This window comes from Botryllus schlosseri, chromosome 7 (assembly GCF_051294905.1).
Source record: "Botryllus schlosseri isolate E-star chromosome 7, Bs_hap1, whole genome shotgun sequence".
Taxonomy (NCBI): Eukaryota; Metazoa; Chordata; class Ascidiacea; order Stolidobranchia; family Styelidae; genus Botryllus; species Botryllus schlosseri.
Window position 1 is genome coordinate 17,059,461 of NC_137242.1, and position 16,805 is coordinate 17,076,265.

The window sequence follows — 16,805 nt, forward strand, 5'->3', positions numbered from 1 at the left end:
ATTGAGCTCGAACCCGATGCATCAACCAGTAACCAACAGTTGTTATAACAACTTGATTTGATCCCGAAAATAGTACTATTTGTGACGTTATCGTGCGCGATCCCACCGTGAAATATGCACATGCACACTGAAAGGAGGTGCTGAAAGAATAAAGGTTAATGACCACTGGCCTAAACTCTTTCATTGTCATAAGTGTTAGGCGATGACATAGCGACAACTATGAATGCTATTATCGCAAGAAAAAAACATGTGAAAACTGGTCAAACCAACGTAGATTAGCCGCTGAAACCGGTTTTGAGGCACCGGATCGGTACCTTTTTTAGTCAACCCACGACCGATCACCATTTTCGGCAAAAATCGTCCGTTTCCATGTCTGATATAACTTGTAAAAAGTGTCGTCTTTCTCGGATCTCAGAATATGGTGACCCTACGACAATGATTTGACTACTGAAATCATGCACCCCTTTGAAGTAACGGGAATTCTTGTTTGGACGTTTTTTTTCCTACGTGGAAGCCCTGGAACACAAAGTGGCCGCGTAAAAGCATTCAAAACATGTATTACAGACACTACAAAGCTACGCTCGTTAGCGTAAGTAACATTTTTGTGAAGCCATAATAAATCCACAGCATTGCCACATAGTCCAGCGAATAACATATGGACGGACCTGGTATTATATTCTTTGTCTTCGCATTCAATAGTACATATTTAAACTCTACATATCATCTCATGATCGTATGACGACGGAATGAGTGATTCTCGAATACTCGACTTGATTCGGAACCGTATCACTCAGTACTCAAATCAGCTTAAGGCTTAATCGGTGTCGGGCCGTGTTACAAGTCGGCAGATACGGAATCAAGCATAAAGAATATCGGTTTCGTGTTAATGACGATTGTAGGCGACAAACGCCATGAATACCACAAACAACAACCCAGGTCCTCCATTTTGCGCATCCCTACTAAAGAGATATAGCTTTCAATACAATATCCATTGTAAATAATATTTATTCAACTCGAAGACTTTTCGGGTGCCTCTTTTCAAGAGTTAACGGCACACTAAAGGGATTTAAACAGATTTAAAAGCAAAACCAAAAAGGCAAAGTATGACGTAACAATCAAAATCACAGACCATGAAATTCGCATCGTAACAATGGCAACAATAACAAACTATGAAGTATTCGGACATACGGTACTATAGTAGCAACGTAATTCATAAATAAACAGTTATACACGCACGAGACAACACGCACTAATGGGAAATTTGTAGGTTATAGAGGAAATCCAGGGATATATAGAACTCCGGGATGGCTGACTTCATTTTGGCCATTACCTAAGTAGGTCCAGAAAGTTACCTGCAATCTGCCTCGAAATATCCACTTTTTTGCAAGCTAGCAATACAGCTGTTTCTAGAATAACGATCCTCAACCTTTTGCGGAATAGTTAGTTAAGCTAGACATTCTTCCATTATCACAACCTTACTGCTGTATAGCCAACCTAGTAAAGTTCAACACTGCTGTATAGCCAACCAAGTAAACTATCACAACTCTGAATTTCAGTAAATCATGAATGTGTTTAATTTCTACACATCATATAATCTGCATCAGGCCATAAATAACAGAGTGAATAACGAATAATATCAGCGTCTTCTACCTATTTACAAGCCATTGTCGGAAACCTTGCAGCTGGGATGGGGGGGGGTAATAGGATTGATTAAATCAACCGTTTCAATTCGCGTTAACCGACAATTACCATGGAGTATAGGGTTGCATTTAAAACAAACATATTTAAAACCAGGCCCTTGTATAAAATATACTTTTTTTAAGCCATGACGTCAAGAATATTCAATAGTGACGTCATATTGGATTGACATTGACAATTGCAAATATAGTGTAAATATAGATCCTTTGACGAAATATCTGTGCTATTGCCGTTGAACCGACTATTTTGAGGGTTCCAGCCATCCCATATCGATATTAGTCGGCTATATCGGGTGGTAATCGTCCGTAGGCTCATATAACACGTATTTTAGAAAGTATTTACACAATTATGACATAATTTTACAACGTTGGAAGAATTTTTTTTAAAAGGCCTTTGTTTAAAACACTGTTTAAAGCATGTTTTAAACATAGTATTTCAAACACCGTTTATTTTAAATGCACCCCTGCCATGGAGCATTTCCAATAACAAAAAGATAGCACGGCCTGTAAGGACTCGAAATTGTGATAGCAGCATTGTCAGCTTCTATGTCACTCAATGAAAGTTGATCAAGAAATCAACACACCATTGATACTTCTCTTCAGGTTCAAATGTAGCCTCGGGTAGAAGTTTGGTACATATCATTATCAATTCAAGAAGCATTCGGTAGACCCAGTTGTTGAATTCAGCTGATATTTTGTTCACCGAGAAATAGTTTCATGACCGCAGTGAAGAAATTGCCACCATGGCTTAACGGTACATCACGAATGGGCCTCCTGAAGCATTTCATGCCATTTATCAGTTGAGAAATATTCAGTATCATTGTCTTGCAGATTTTCCGATAGAGCGATAGATGATTCCATGTAAAAAAAATCATCTCGGTGAGGAGGCACGAGATCCAAATATTCAAATCGTGGCCATCTTTGCTAAGATTTCAATGGAATGTGCCCAGTATAATATATCAGGATATCCACTGTTGACGTGATGCAAATGCTGGAACATCGCGTTTGTTTTTCCGGAATCTGCAACAAAAATAAACAAATGATGTATTTAGAGACACAAATTAACCTTAAGAATATATATAGATGTATGCAGAGTTGGTCAGTAGTGAAGAACTTCTACTTCATTGCAGTACTCAAGTAGTTGTTGCCTATTTTCGAAGATACATCTTGTAATTCTGAAGCAGCCATCTCCAAACTTGAGTACCTTGCAGGCATTTCACTTTACAGCTACTTAAGGAAGTTTAAATACCAGTACGCTCGGGAATACGACTGTTACTTGAGTAGCAATGCAGACTACTTTAACCACATCAAGATTAATGTAAATCGCTCATGTAATAACGTATCACTAGAATCAGCCAAACTTACCTTGGGCCGACTGAGGAGAGGTCCATGCGTTATTGAAACGATTTGACTAAACCTTGCAAATTGAAAGCAATCTTCAGAGTTTTCTCTTCCTCCATCGTACAGGCCTATAGCCTATAGGCCATAAGTGTTTATATGGTAAAGACAGGCCGTATCTCAGGGTCGTCTCGTGTCCTGATGATTGTGTTGGCTTATCCATTCAAGGGAGTGGGCATCTTCATGGCCTCAGTAAGAGCAAATGGTCAACAAATGTTGTGGCCATATACTGGGAGTCAGCCATTGGTAGTTCACAACAGTGCACTTCTGTTGAAGTATAATTCCAGTACTGTAGCATTGAGGTGCCGCTCATTAACAAACATATGCCTGCCTTGTTTTACCAGACATGTTACTGATGAATAGTATCTGTAACAAGAGATTGGATTCAACAGTTGTTATGGACACTTACACAACTGCAAAGACCTTGACGCGTTGTGTTGTGTTTGTATTAGATTCAAATGTTTGGTTATTCTCAATTGAAATTCCTCTTGAATCTTGCACAACGGTGGTGTACTCAGTGGCTCCAATTCTTACTAGGAATAATCCAGCAATGATCTGGAATACCGGTAAGCCTGCAATACCAGCAGCCAGCACTACCTGCATATTCACATATTAATCTATAGTACAAGATCTTAACTGACAAAGTCCCTCCTAACGGTCGCCTTCATAGTTGACACGGCACAGTGTAAATGTACACTTGTACTTGTGCAATGTACAGCCTTGGATGGTGACATACATTCGCATAACATGCCGGTAAATGAACAACATACCGCAAGGCGTAATCAAAATCATACTGCGGATATCAATGTTAACGTTGGAAATTATTCTACATTTTGTTATCTTCTCACGATTATCAGCGCAGCAAATCATGTTACATAAGATACTACAGAAGCAGAGATATTCCGAAGGCGAGTAAATGGCCGTACCGGTATACCGGTAAATTGCTACTGAAGGAATAGGGCTAATACCGCAAAGTTTCAGACTACCTGAACATCTCATAACCTAGTTAACCTCTAGCTTTATATAATAACATAAACATGGATATTATATGCCTCTACCGCTCTAAAAACTTAAAATTACACACAGATGAAGCGGCTGACCGTAACGTGAATCAAAACTGAATGCGCGAATCTGGACCCACTTAGGTAATACCGCGATGACACAATTGACGCAGTCAGCCATCCCGGAGTTCTATATATCCCTGAGGAAATCTTTTTGTCTACATAAAATAGGTTTGTTCAACTGAATAATAGTAGACTCAAGCACTTTTAGATGAAACAAAGACCTACCACGCGCAATGACAGTGAACATATTGTCATCATTGGGCTCGAAAGTCACGTGACTTCTGGTTCGCTGGGGCCAAACAACTATCTTAGATAGCCGCTGCCTGTGTTAATTTGCGATATTGGTCTGGTTTTAAATCGTATTTTCTGTCTCAGTGAGGTTGTTTGAAGTACAGTTCTGGGTTTTATGTTATCTTCTCTGACTTATTAGCTATTTTCAGGACTTCTAGATACTAACTAGGTAGGATTATGTTGTTTTGCAGCCGCGCAAAATGCCAGGGTATAACGTGCCAATTTGTTATAATGGATGAGAAAACAATCCGGAGTAGTCTTTCCATCGACTTCTGAATTGCCAGAAAACGACAGAAAAGTGACTGAAATTAATAAAGCTAGTGAGAATGATAAATATAATTAACATTTGAACTATGTTGACTTGTTTGTTTGGTGGTATCAAATGTCATACCGGTATCTCGTGTGCCCCAAGACAGCGTAATCGAGTCAGCTTCAATAGCAAATGATTTAAGATAAGCCACAATTATTAGATTTTTTTAAAAGTGTTTATATAGTGAAAGTGGCCTAAGAATAGATGCATCAACTGCAGGCATCGGTTAGCTTTTAAGATATCTGTGCCATTTATCGAAAAAGATAATCAAGAATTTCGGTCAGCCAAATTTAAATTTAACCATGCCAATCAGAAGGAAGTTATTGATTGTTTCAAGGATAGTGCTGAGAAGACTGCTATTGCCGGACAAGGACAAGAGTACCGTACTTTCGACTTGTTTTTTTTTTTATGATGCAGCGATTTACAATTTGGTATCATTCTAACTGGAATGTAACCAGGTCTTGCTGTTACTCATGACACTACTTCCTATAATTTAGTACTGGCACTGTTGCCAATGTTTTTCTAAATTTTGGTCAAGTTTCTATACATCAGTGCTGTTCAAAAATAACTTTTTTTCCAAATTTCACTGGCTCATGAACAAAATTTTTAGGTGGCTTGAAAAAAGGTTGCACACTAGATTTGGCTCAATTCCAACATGCAGAAGTGAAGCTATCAGATTTAAAAAAATTGAATTTATTGAAAAAATAAAATAGTTTTATTAAATTTTACTGGCTATGCCATGAAATTGTTGAGTTTTCAAAAAATGTATAGCAAATTTGGCTAGTTGAGCCAAATTAAAAATTTTCCACTTTCAGTAGCTTTTGCATTGCTCTATATAAAATTGACACAAATTTCTTGAACAAAAATCAGAGGGTAATTCATAACTATTTTATTCTCTTTATAGATACTTTTAGATGTTTAACAAATCAATGCAAACATTGATGCTAGCCTCACTAATCTGTACCTGATTGCTGTGCTAGTAAAGTTGCACTGTGCGCTATATGTAAACCATATCCGGGACATCTTGTATGATGCAATTGGTATCTCTGCCAAAAACTGCTCTCCAGAAGACACCATCTCCTTTATCGCAAGAACGAGAAGCACACGCACGCTATTTACCCCTTGAACTGTGAGAAAATACAGCTAACTGTCTATGGAATGACGTCACCGTAGGGAGGTGGAGCGACACACTTCAAGACGCTACCGGCCTTAAAAGTCGGGACCACATATACTTCCTGAACTTGTAGAAATCCACCCAAAACGCTGGGAAGGAACTGACATTGTTGTCGACATATGGTACATCAATGCCACCAGTAGGTCATTTGTGTGAGACCAGCCTCGTAACCATACGAACCCAACAACACTGGTATCCCTTACCGTCGTTCTCAGGGCCAGAGCACCGTAAGTTTACACAAACGCCGTTCAGGATCTTGGCTTGTCAATGGAAGATACTTACGTCGACGCGATGCAGAAACGCAATAACTACACATTGCCATGGAGTACTCACAGTTACACTGCTTGCTGTTATTCTCGTCAATTTCGATATACCAACACAGTCCTATTAATTGTATTGCTTATGGCTGCCCATTTTCAAGCCAACTCTGTGTGTTTAAGTGAGTCGTCAGTTTAAAACTACCTCCACAGTAACAGTGTATAGCTTAAGTCAAAACTGCATCCGTTTATGGCAAGTTGGCAACATTAATCAGGAATACCTAATCTGTGACCAATACCTACATTCTATCTGTTTCATTCTCGGTACAAAGGAAATACATTCTCAAGTTGTGAATTTGTCGAATTTATTGGCCAGTTATTGATTTCGTCAGCACTCTTAGAATTTTGTAAAATCAAGCGAGAGTATGCAACTATGCAAGATTAGGAAAGTATTGTTGTGGAAATATTATTATATCAGAATTAAGTAGTTCTTCTATTCAGAATCTTGAGGGAATCGTCGGGTCCAAAACGAAGAAATGGCATAAGTTTTGAGTATGCAATGCACAAGCTGCCCTGCACTTGTCAAAGTACTTGTGATGCTGGGCAAGTACTATAGTATCACCGACTCATTTCAAAATGAAGACTTTCTTCTAAACGCTCAAGTCTATTAATGATCTTGATTTGGTAGAATAGGGACACTTGATATCTATCAATACACACATCACAAAAGTGCCGTAAACATGTCCTAAAACTACTTTAAAAAATATAACACTCCGGCAAGTATGCAATATTACATAGTACTCTGAAAAGGTGTAAATACTATCTTCTTTACTTTCATTCAGTGTGCATGCCTCCTCTTTACATCGCCTAGGTCAAGATGGGTGTCTGATTCCATAGATTACTCCAAGTCGCTTCGACATCTTCCTGTCTTTTCATTGTATCGCATTTTGTGGTGTATTGAACTGATAAAATTGCTAATAAACCAATGATGATGATGATGATCGTCTGTTTGCACCGCAACATAAATGCTTTAAAGTTCAAGGGTCTCTTTGCTTTTTGATAAGCTTTTTCTTTCTTTCTTCTCTTGCTTGCTTCCATACGTCCTCGTAAGTGGTGCCGATTTTTGAGCCTCATCGGCTTTACTTAGGCATCTGGGCTTGATGACATGACGCTGCTCATGTAGTTAGGTAAGCAGTGGGAAGTCCAGATAAGCCTCCGACCCACTTGCGTCAAGTGGGATTCGAACTCAATTCCAACGCTTCCCCAATCTTTCAGGTAATTTTGCAGTTACCAACCTCTACGTCATAAACTTTCATTATACTCATGGCTGAACTGAATATTTCCCAATTCTCTGCCATCACCACCATACATTGCTAATGTTGGATGGTCGTTGTCTAAATCATTTTGACTTCTTTTGACCAGATTCGGATTATTTTTGAAGAACTCGCAAATCGTAAAAGTAGCTTAACCAAATCCATCTGAAATCAAATTTAACACGGTACGGTAATGTTACAATATTAATAATCTCCGATGTTGACTGATCACTGTCTCCGTGTCGATAAGTATACACTTGAAGCATAATAATGCTGCAGCCATACGATGAATAGTTAGTAGGTCCAGATGAAAGTACTAAACCTTGGAATTACTTGTTTGACATAGGCTATCTTAAACTGCTCTATACTCCATCATGTTAATTGAATACTATACATTGTCATCTATCTGCACGAAAAAAAAATCAATCCTGTAACACAAACACATAATGTGACAGCAAAGACCAGCGCAGTAGCAGAAATTGCGACATACAAATGCATTACTGTCGCAGAGAAGATGATACCAGAAACGCGCTTGGCCCCAGACGGTGGTTGCTATGCTGAAAAGTCACGTGACTTTCGAGCCCAATAGTGCTGTGCACAGGCAAGGTTTTCACTCAAATGCTGACCAATTGACGAAGCATATGCTTGATAATCGTCATAGGAGTCTGTTTTGGCAGCCAATTTGCACTGACGTGCAAGCTCCGTGCGATCATTTGCGCATGTTTTTGACCTAATCAATTTTGGAATGTGTTGCTTAATACGCTCAACCAATCTTTGAGATGTACGTCCTACATACCTACTATCACAGTGGCACTTGTATTGGTAAACAACATTACTTGCATTAAAGGCAGGAAGTACATCTTTTCGAGAGTTGGGCAACAAGGGTTTCGTTGTGTACACCACATGCGTGTTTACGCTGTAATAACAACGGTGAACAGCCGATTTAATGAGTTTTTCGAAACGGTTGGACACGTTACCTAGCCAAGGTAGGTGTAAAAATGCCGGGCATTTTTCTGGTCCGTATTTGGGAGCTATGTCCGATTTGTTCAAAACCCTAGAGATGGAGCATTTTAATATGTGATCTGGATAGCCATTTTTGGACAGAATCAAGTGGATATCATCCAATTCGCGTGACAGTTTTTCCGGTGAACAAATGCGCAGGGCCCGATTGACGAGACACGAAATGAGGTTTAATTTACGCCGCTTCGGGCAAAATGAATCCCAACGGATATAATGGCCAGTGAAGGTAGGTTTTCTGCACACCGACGTTAAAAACGTTTGTCCTGATCTCTCTACTAAGACGTCTAAAAATGGAAGGGTAGCATCAGTTTCCGGCATTTTTACACCTACCTTGGCTAGGTAACGTGTCCAACCGTTTCGAAAAACTCATTAAATCGGCTGTTCACCGTTGTTATTACAGCGTAAACACGCATGTGGTGTACACAACGAAACCCTTGTTGCCCAACTCTCGAAAAGATGTACTTCTTGCCTTTAATGCAAGTAATGTTGTTTACCAATACAAGTGCCACTGTGATAGTAGGTATGTAGGACGTACATCTCAAAGATTGGTTGAGCGTATTAAGCAACACATTCCAAAATTGATTAGAACAAAAACATGCGCAAATGATCGCACGGAGCTTGCACGTCAGTGCAAATTGGCTGCCAAAACAGACTGCTATGACGATTATCAAGCATATGCTTCGTCAATTGGTCAGCATTTGGGTGAAAACCTTGCCTGTGCACAGCACTATGATGACAATATGTTCACTGTCATTGCGCGTGGTAGGTCTTTGTTTCATCTAAAAGTGCTTGAGTCTACTATTATTCAGTTGAACAAACCTATTTTATGTAGACAAAAAGATTTCCTCTATAACCTACAAATTTCCCATTAGTGCGTGTTGTCTCGTGCGTGTATAACTGTTTATTTATGAATTACGTTGCTACTATAGTACCGTATGTCCGAATACTTCATAGTTTGTTATTGTTGCCATTGTTACGATGCGAATTTCATGGTCTGTGATTTTGATTGTTACGTCATACTTTGCCTTTTTGGTTTTGCTTCTAAATCTGTTTAAATCCCTTTAATGTGCCGTTAACTCTTGAAAAGAGGCACCCGAAAAGTCTTCGAGTTCAATAAATATTATTTACAATGGATATTGTATTGAAAGCTATATTCAAGTTCTGTACCACGAACCAGCTATTTAAAGAGATATGTATGTATAATGTAAGGTTACCATACGTCCTCTTTCAAGAGGATTTGTCCTCTTTTTTGACTTTTGAAAGTGTCCTCGGAGGACGCCCTTTTGTCATCTTTTTTGAGATTTCGTCCTCTTTTTTGAGAATTTTGGTCATATTCATAGCAAAATTCGACTGAGATGCCGTAACACAGCACCGAAGTGACGCTCCGGCGGGTATTTCGGGGGCTGAGCGGAAAGTTGACCATTTTTTTAGTCAACCGACCACAAAGTGGGAAAAATTTACCATTTTTTTAGAATTCTCCTCCGGTTTTGTAAGCCTGAAAATTCTGAAAAAGTGTCCTCTTTTCAGATTTCCAAAATGTGGTAACCGTAGTATAATGTATATTGTATATGTATGTATATGACCCGCGGTAAGGATATCTGCATTTGAAGTTTGACCAAGTCCCCTTATAACTTGTCAGCTGCAATTAACCCCGTAGTGCTGACCTGGGCCGACAGGGTAGCCTATAAGCATAAACATCATTCAGTATAGCAGAAATACGAGACCCATGCTATTTACTGAAAAACATGAACACAGTGGCGTGACGCTGATAATATCTACTGTGACGTAGTGAAAACGAATGACTTCATAAGTTTATATACAGATTGGTAATCAAGATACACCAGTAATATATTAGTCCGCAATAAAATTAATTAGACCAAAGCCTTTATTTGATGCATTGGCAATGTAAATATCCATATTCCAGCTACTACACCGAATAGCGGTACGAAATTATATAATACCGTTCTCGCATGAGGCCAAAAATTTCCGGACATGGATTACAATGAAATTTATCGTGCCTTACGTCCGCACCTATATTCACTGTTTGTGGTAATCAGTTTTATACGCGAGTGTGTTTTTGCTATGTCTTTTTCATTTGGAATTCGATGTGGAAATTTCACCCCGCTTTCATGCTTTTGGTAATCATACGTGAAAATAAAACGGAGACTATTTAGTATTCAGGTGGGTGTCTGACAGGGTTGTAATGACTCGAGTCATGACTCGACTCGAGTCAGACTCGAGTCACGATTTTTTTATCACTCGACTTGACTCGAGTCATTTTCTTGAAATGGGAAAATGACTCGACTCGACTCGAGTCAATGTTTGGATTGACTCGACTTGTACTCGAGTCATTACGCATGACTCGTCTCAAGTCATTGACTCGGCTTATTCTATATGACTTGAAGATGAAGAAATTTGCGAATCGTAATGGCTAGATCAACGCGTCTGGCCAATTTTGCCGACATCGCTATTTGCCACCACTGCAGGGCCGTAACTGCCGCACCCCAAACCCCCCAATTGGGGGGGGCCGAGCTCGAAAGGGAGCCCCAAATTTTCTGGTGAATTAGCATAAATTATAGGGTATTTTTTAAAACTTTATGCAACTTTTTCAAAAACTTTTCGCGCTGCGCGCGATTTCAAGTTGCCAAATGTTAGGATTATTGGGTACTCTTCCCCCAAGACAAAATACGCAAGATTTATAGAAATGGGCATATCGGGGTTGGCCATTACCGCGCCACGACGCATCAAGACATATACAGTATTAGGCCATGTATCACGCGACTCCAAGAAGCGTGCCAGAACGATCGGCAGCGAGAAACCTTGGCCGAAAAGGACTGCCCTTGTGGTGACCGAAAACTTCGTTATATATACGAAATACATATAGGTTTATTTGTTCATAGGCGCCTAAATGACTGGCGCCGAATGTTCCTGTCTGGTAGTCTGAACCTCACAAGACAAATACCACCCCGCAGGGAAAAATTAGATGCCAGTGAAGAAATACCAATTTGAAATCGTGTGATCTATATTAGTTTAGTACGTTTGGGCGATCCTATATATTTTGCAATAGCAGACAGGAGGTCACGAAGTAACATCATGTAACGAAGTCATACCAATAACGAGTCCACCCGTCAGAAGATGTTTAATTATTATTTACGGGCTCTACAGTTTCAAAGACACCTCACTCAGCTCCGCCGGTAAATCTAATTACGTGAGTAGAGAAGACAAGAAATTGATAGCAATATATATGCAATTCCCGATCTTATTGACCGATTTTATCATGAATTATCAAAAATTTTCGCGCTTGGCGCTGGCTAACTGAACAATACAGTACAACTGTAATTTCGTGGCAAAAGCGAACAACGTGATTGGGAGGGGGTCGGTTTATCACCCTATGGAAGCCCAAGACTCAAGTTTTTTTGGGGCCTGACGAAGTGCTGTTTCGTTCCTGCCAATGGGTATACACCCGGAGATGTACAATTATTATTGAGGGGTCCTACTTTTTCAAGCACACCTTACTTAGCTCTACCGGTAAATTAGATTACGGAAGCAGAGAGAGGATAAAAATTGATAGCAATAATAAGTAACGCCGATCATATTGACCGATTGAGTCACGAATTATAGAAATTTTTCGCGCTTCGCGCGATTAAGCAGGCAGAGCTGACTCCCTAAACGGATACCCATTGAAGAAACAGCGTAGATCCAATGTAAACAACGTACAGTCGGAGAGGGGTCTGGGGGGCGAAGCCCTCCAGAAGTCCGGTTTACCACCCTATGGGGGGGCCAAAATCAACGTTTTGGGGGGGGGGCTGACGAAGTGCTGTTACATCCCTGCACCACTGCTTTCGTTGCATTCGTCTGATATCAGATATGCCCCGAAAAAACAACAGACAATTGTACATGTACATACCAGCAATGCATTTTGAAATGTAACTCATTGATTTCATCTGCTGTCTGTGAAAACACACAATACCCTCCGTCCATTTGGCGTTCTGTTAGGTATGTGCATTGTGCACGTGAGTAATAATGAATAGCTAATGTTGTGTGTTGTTTGTACAATAGGGCTGTTCAGAAATAACTTATCTTTTATTCTACTGGATGGCTACTTGATAAAATTGTTATGTTGCATAAAAAGAACAATTAATCTGGCTTAATTTTGAAAAGTAGAATCAGTGATATGAGAGGAGAAAATTTTGGATTGGAAAATAGATGGGAGTATCTTTAGTGAGAAATTCTTTCATATAATATAATTACATAGGCCTACTAGTAGTAAGCCGACTATTTCTTCATATCCAAAATATTCCACTCTCATAAGTTCGCTTCTTCTAGTTGGAATTGAGCCAAATTTGCTATGAATCATATTTTTACACAATCTAACAATATCATGAGGTAGCCGTTGAAATTCGAAAGTCTCTATTTGTAATAAATCCAAAATTTTCTCTCGTAGCATTGCTATTCACTGGTTGGAATTGAGCCAAATTTAAGTTCCTTTAGTCAATCTAACAGTTTAAAGTAGCCTTCTTTTTTGAGATTCTGTCCTTTTTTTGACAATTTTTGGTAAATGTAGCGCAAATTCGACTAAGATACAGTAAATCAGCTATTTCGCGAGCTGAGCAGGAAAGTTGAGTTTTTTTAGTCAACCACATGATAATGTGAAAAAACGACCTCTACATAAACATGCACCTGTTGATTCTCCATCAGCTGCTATCTAGACGTGAATTCGTTGGTTCTTTATCAGATAGTAGGCCCTATGTAAACGTGAATTCCATGGTTCTCTATAAGCTATTTGTCAGCTGTCGTCGATGTGCTTGTAATAAAAACTGAATGCTTGTATTTGTGATGTATCAGACTGACAAGACAGATATTTGATTTAAAGTTCTAAGATTAGAAAAGTTATCATATTGGCTGCCTGTCTCGTCTATCTGTAGCATCGGTAACTGAGGCCAGGAACTGTCCATTATCTGCCTAAATAAACATATGACAAGACTCTGATAGGGTCAAAATAATTATGTTTGGCAAGCAAGTAATTTGATATCACCCAGGCAGGATTGAAAACATAGGTTGAACATGACTTCAATACTGTGACTTGGACTCGGACTCGAGTCATAACACTATGACTCGGACTTGACCCTTTAAACGGTGACTTGGACTCGGACTCGACTCGGTGATGAATTGAAAATGACTCGACTTGACTCGAGTCAAAACCATAAAAGTAAGATTGACTCGTGACTCGATACCATGTGACTTGGTTACAACCCTGGTGTCTGATCTTAAAGACTGCTCCAAGTTGTTTCCACACCTCCCTATCTTTTCATTGCATCGCAGTTTTGTGGTGTTTTGAAACGATGAAAATAATAATCAAACTGATTGCAGCATGTTCATTGTTCATTGCACCCACACTAACCACTGACGGTTATCAGTCTTTTCGAGTCAGACAAGAACTAACGTTATTATTAAAAAGCCCTTACCACAATTCGTTGCTGATGACTAACAGCACTTCGCTCTCACAGAACCAGTTCAATTGGACAAGATCATCTATGATCGCTGTAGCCCGCAGTCGAATGTCTGCTCTCAATGTCGGTGAGACGGTGACAAATTATATTGATTTGATATCACCAAATTTTCTTACCCGAATATTTTCGACTGACTCACATCGCGAACGAACATCAGTTGGTACTCAGTTAATGGAATACGATACTCTACATGTTTTATAAAACGATAACTGACGAAATTCGGCGATTGGAATATATTGTTTGATTGAGTACGTTCTGTTCGTCTTGCGTAGAAGCTTATTCAGAATGGTGATTGGCAGGTTAGATAGAGAGCGGAGTGGTACGTATAACTATTGACTAAGCTTCAACGCAGCAACAATGGCTTGCAAGTTCAACCAATGACGATTCCAGATTTCGTGTTGGATGTTTGTCTGGGCTCCTCCTTGACGTGTGATCCACAGGCCTGTTTATTTTTGGATTTCTCCAAAAATAACAAAAATAGCTTAGTTTTGGATATTTTCAAATTTTATTTTTGGAGAATCTCCAAAAATAAGAAATGAAGGTGTTTTTATCCCTAATACTGGTAGAAAACTTCACCGGAAGTATGTTATATCATGTATTCAAGTCCTCCAACACATCGACATCATCAGTGATCTTGATCTAACTTCCCAATACTTTCATCATAAAGGCTTTGGCCTGGAGAATGCCCTCCAAAATCAGTGACAGACGCCCTACAGAGACCCTTCTCGCACTTGATTTTCAAGAAATTGGCTTCGACCATCACAGTTGTGGGAAACATCGAGCCGATAGAAGCCCAAAGAACTGTCGGGTGGCTTCAAACTCTTCAATCTTCCAAGCCTTTGCTCCTGACAAGCGCTGGTCAATAATGCTCTTGGAAGTGACGTCCATTTTGTATAGGAAAGACACGGATTGGAATTGGTCTTCGATATTCTATATTTACTCGGATGTCCACTTGATCGACAACCGACCTCGGTGTTTGTGGATCAATTCACGGAGCCGCTAATAAAGAAGCCTATATGTATCATTGTTGTTTATATTATTAGAATCAAAAAGAGGAAGAAGTGTTTGTTGTGTCCTCTCTCACGGCCCACGAGGTTGCTCCACTTGGTGTTATAGACAGGGCAGGACCTTTCATTGTCGGCAACTTCGATATTCTTATTGCCGTTTACGAGCCCTGCACTAAGCTCCCGGCTGTATCGAACGTGGGGTGTGTCTCCTCTTCGTCGAGGACTGGTCGCCTGATCGAACGCCTTCGAGGTCGAGGACTGCACAGTGCACACCCCTGATCCTCCACGAAGTTGTGTGCCTCAGTGAACTTAGCCCAGCACCCTCTGACCAGAAAACCGTCCTTGCTGTCGGTGTCATTGTCCCAGTCCTAAGCTGAGCACCGAGCTCGAAGGCGTTCGGCCAGGCGATGTAGCTCCTCCAGCTGCTTCACAATCAGAAACCCAAGTTCCTGAAGCTTCGTGACGGTGGTGCTCAGCTCTGTGGCCATGCGATCGAGGACGATCAGTTGGATCCACCACTGCGACGAAGGTGCACAGGCCGGACTTTTCTCGTTGATAACCTCGAGTAGTTTGGTACCGTGTCCAGTCAAGCAAGTGCTCACGTTCCTAATTGACAATCAACCGGTGTCAACAAACTTGGGGCAGGTACTTTTCATCTCCTGGATCAAGTTCCGTTGCCGTCTGATGTAGCTATTCAGTCCCATTGTCGTGTGGACGAGGTGATTCTTGTAGAGCTGGCGGTATTCGGCCTGCGCCGCAAGGTCCAGTGGTGCACCGCACCGCACTCGCACAATTTCATACGCTGCTGCCTGTTCAACCCTTGTCGCCACGTCTCTGATCAATCCAGTAAGTGGAAGTACTTTTAGCGCTTCGGAGACCCCCTCTCACATGCACACACATGCTGTTTGTTGCGTGTTTTTATGAGTTCCCGGGTTGTTGCAGCGGTATTTAAGCTGCTCTGACTCGTTTATTTCACTAAAAAACTTGAAAAAACATCATCCAAAAAAAGTTTATTTTTGGATGTTTTCAAATCTTATTTTTGGAGAATCTCCAAAAATAAAACCCAATATCCAAAAATAAACAGGCCTGGTGATCCACCAATCTGATGCGTTTGCAAGGCGTATTGCTGCGCATATGCTCGGCTTTCGACAACAAGTAGGTTGGGTAATCGAAATGACGTCACTCACTGAACAAGTAGCGGAGCATCCGAGCATCGAATTTCCTGTTCATTCTATAATTTACTGGACCCGCTGTGTTGCTCTCGGGAACGTTTTGCTATTGAGGCCTACTCTCTCAATAATCATATAATCGTCCCCTGATTCTATTTATTTAATGACTGAGACGGGTACAAGTAATCGCCGATGAATGTAACATAACTCTTAGCGTAAAATAAAATGAATCCACATGGAAATACGATAACTCGTCACAAATACAATTAATTGAAACAGGTAAAATTGCAATTCACGACAAATGACAGGGAGGCCTAACTCGGCCTACTTCTCCTCTTCGAACAATAATCATAATTCGTTGTAAGTGATCTGTAGTAGGCCTATATAAACAGGGCCGCAACTGTCGCAAACCCCATAACAGGGGGGAAGCTCGAGAGTGCCCCATAATTAGTTCGTAAATTACCATGAATATATTATTTATTCGTCCTCCGATTTTAAGGTACGTCCCTTCAGCAACAAATAAAATAGAAACGACGCGTCAGTTGAAGCGTACAGTTACAGCTGTATTCGCGATTATTACAGAACGACACATCGA

General features: G+C 40.2%; 1 long non-coding RNA gene across 1 annotated transcript; it reads right to left on the bottom strand.

Annotated features, from left to right (window-relative positions):
• Nucleotides 1–1,550: 1,550 nt before the first annotated feature.
• On the bottom strand, nt 1,551–4,299 carry LOC145443609 (uncharacterized). The gene is made up of 2 exons (XR_013916487.1): nt 3,063–4,299; nt 1,551–2,717 (listed from the first exon to the last, which is right to left on the bottom strand). It is a non-coding gene; the product is annotated as an uncharacterized LOC145443609 (long non-coding RNA).
• Nucleotides 4,300–16,805: the final 12,506 nt, after the last annotated feature.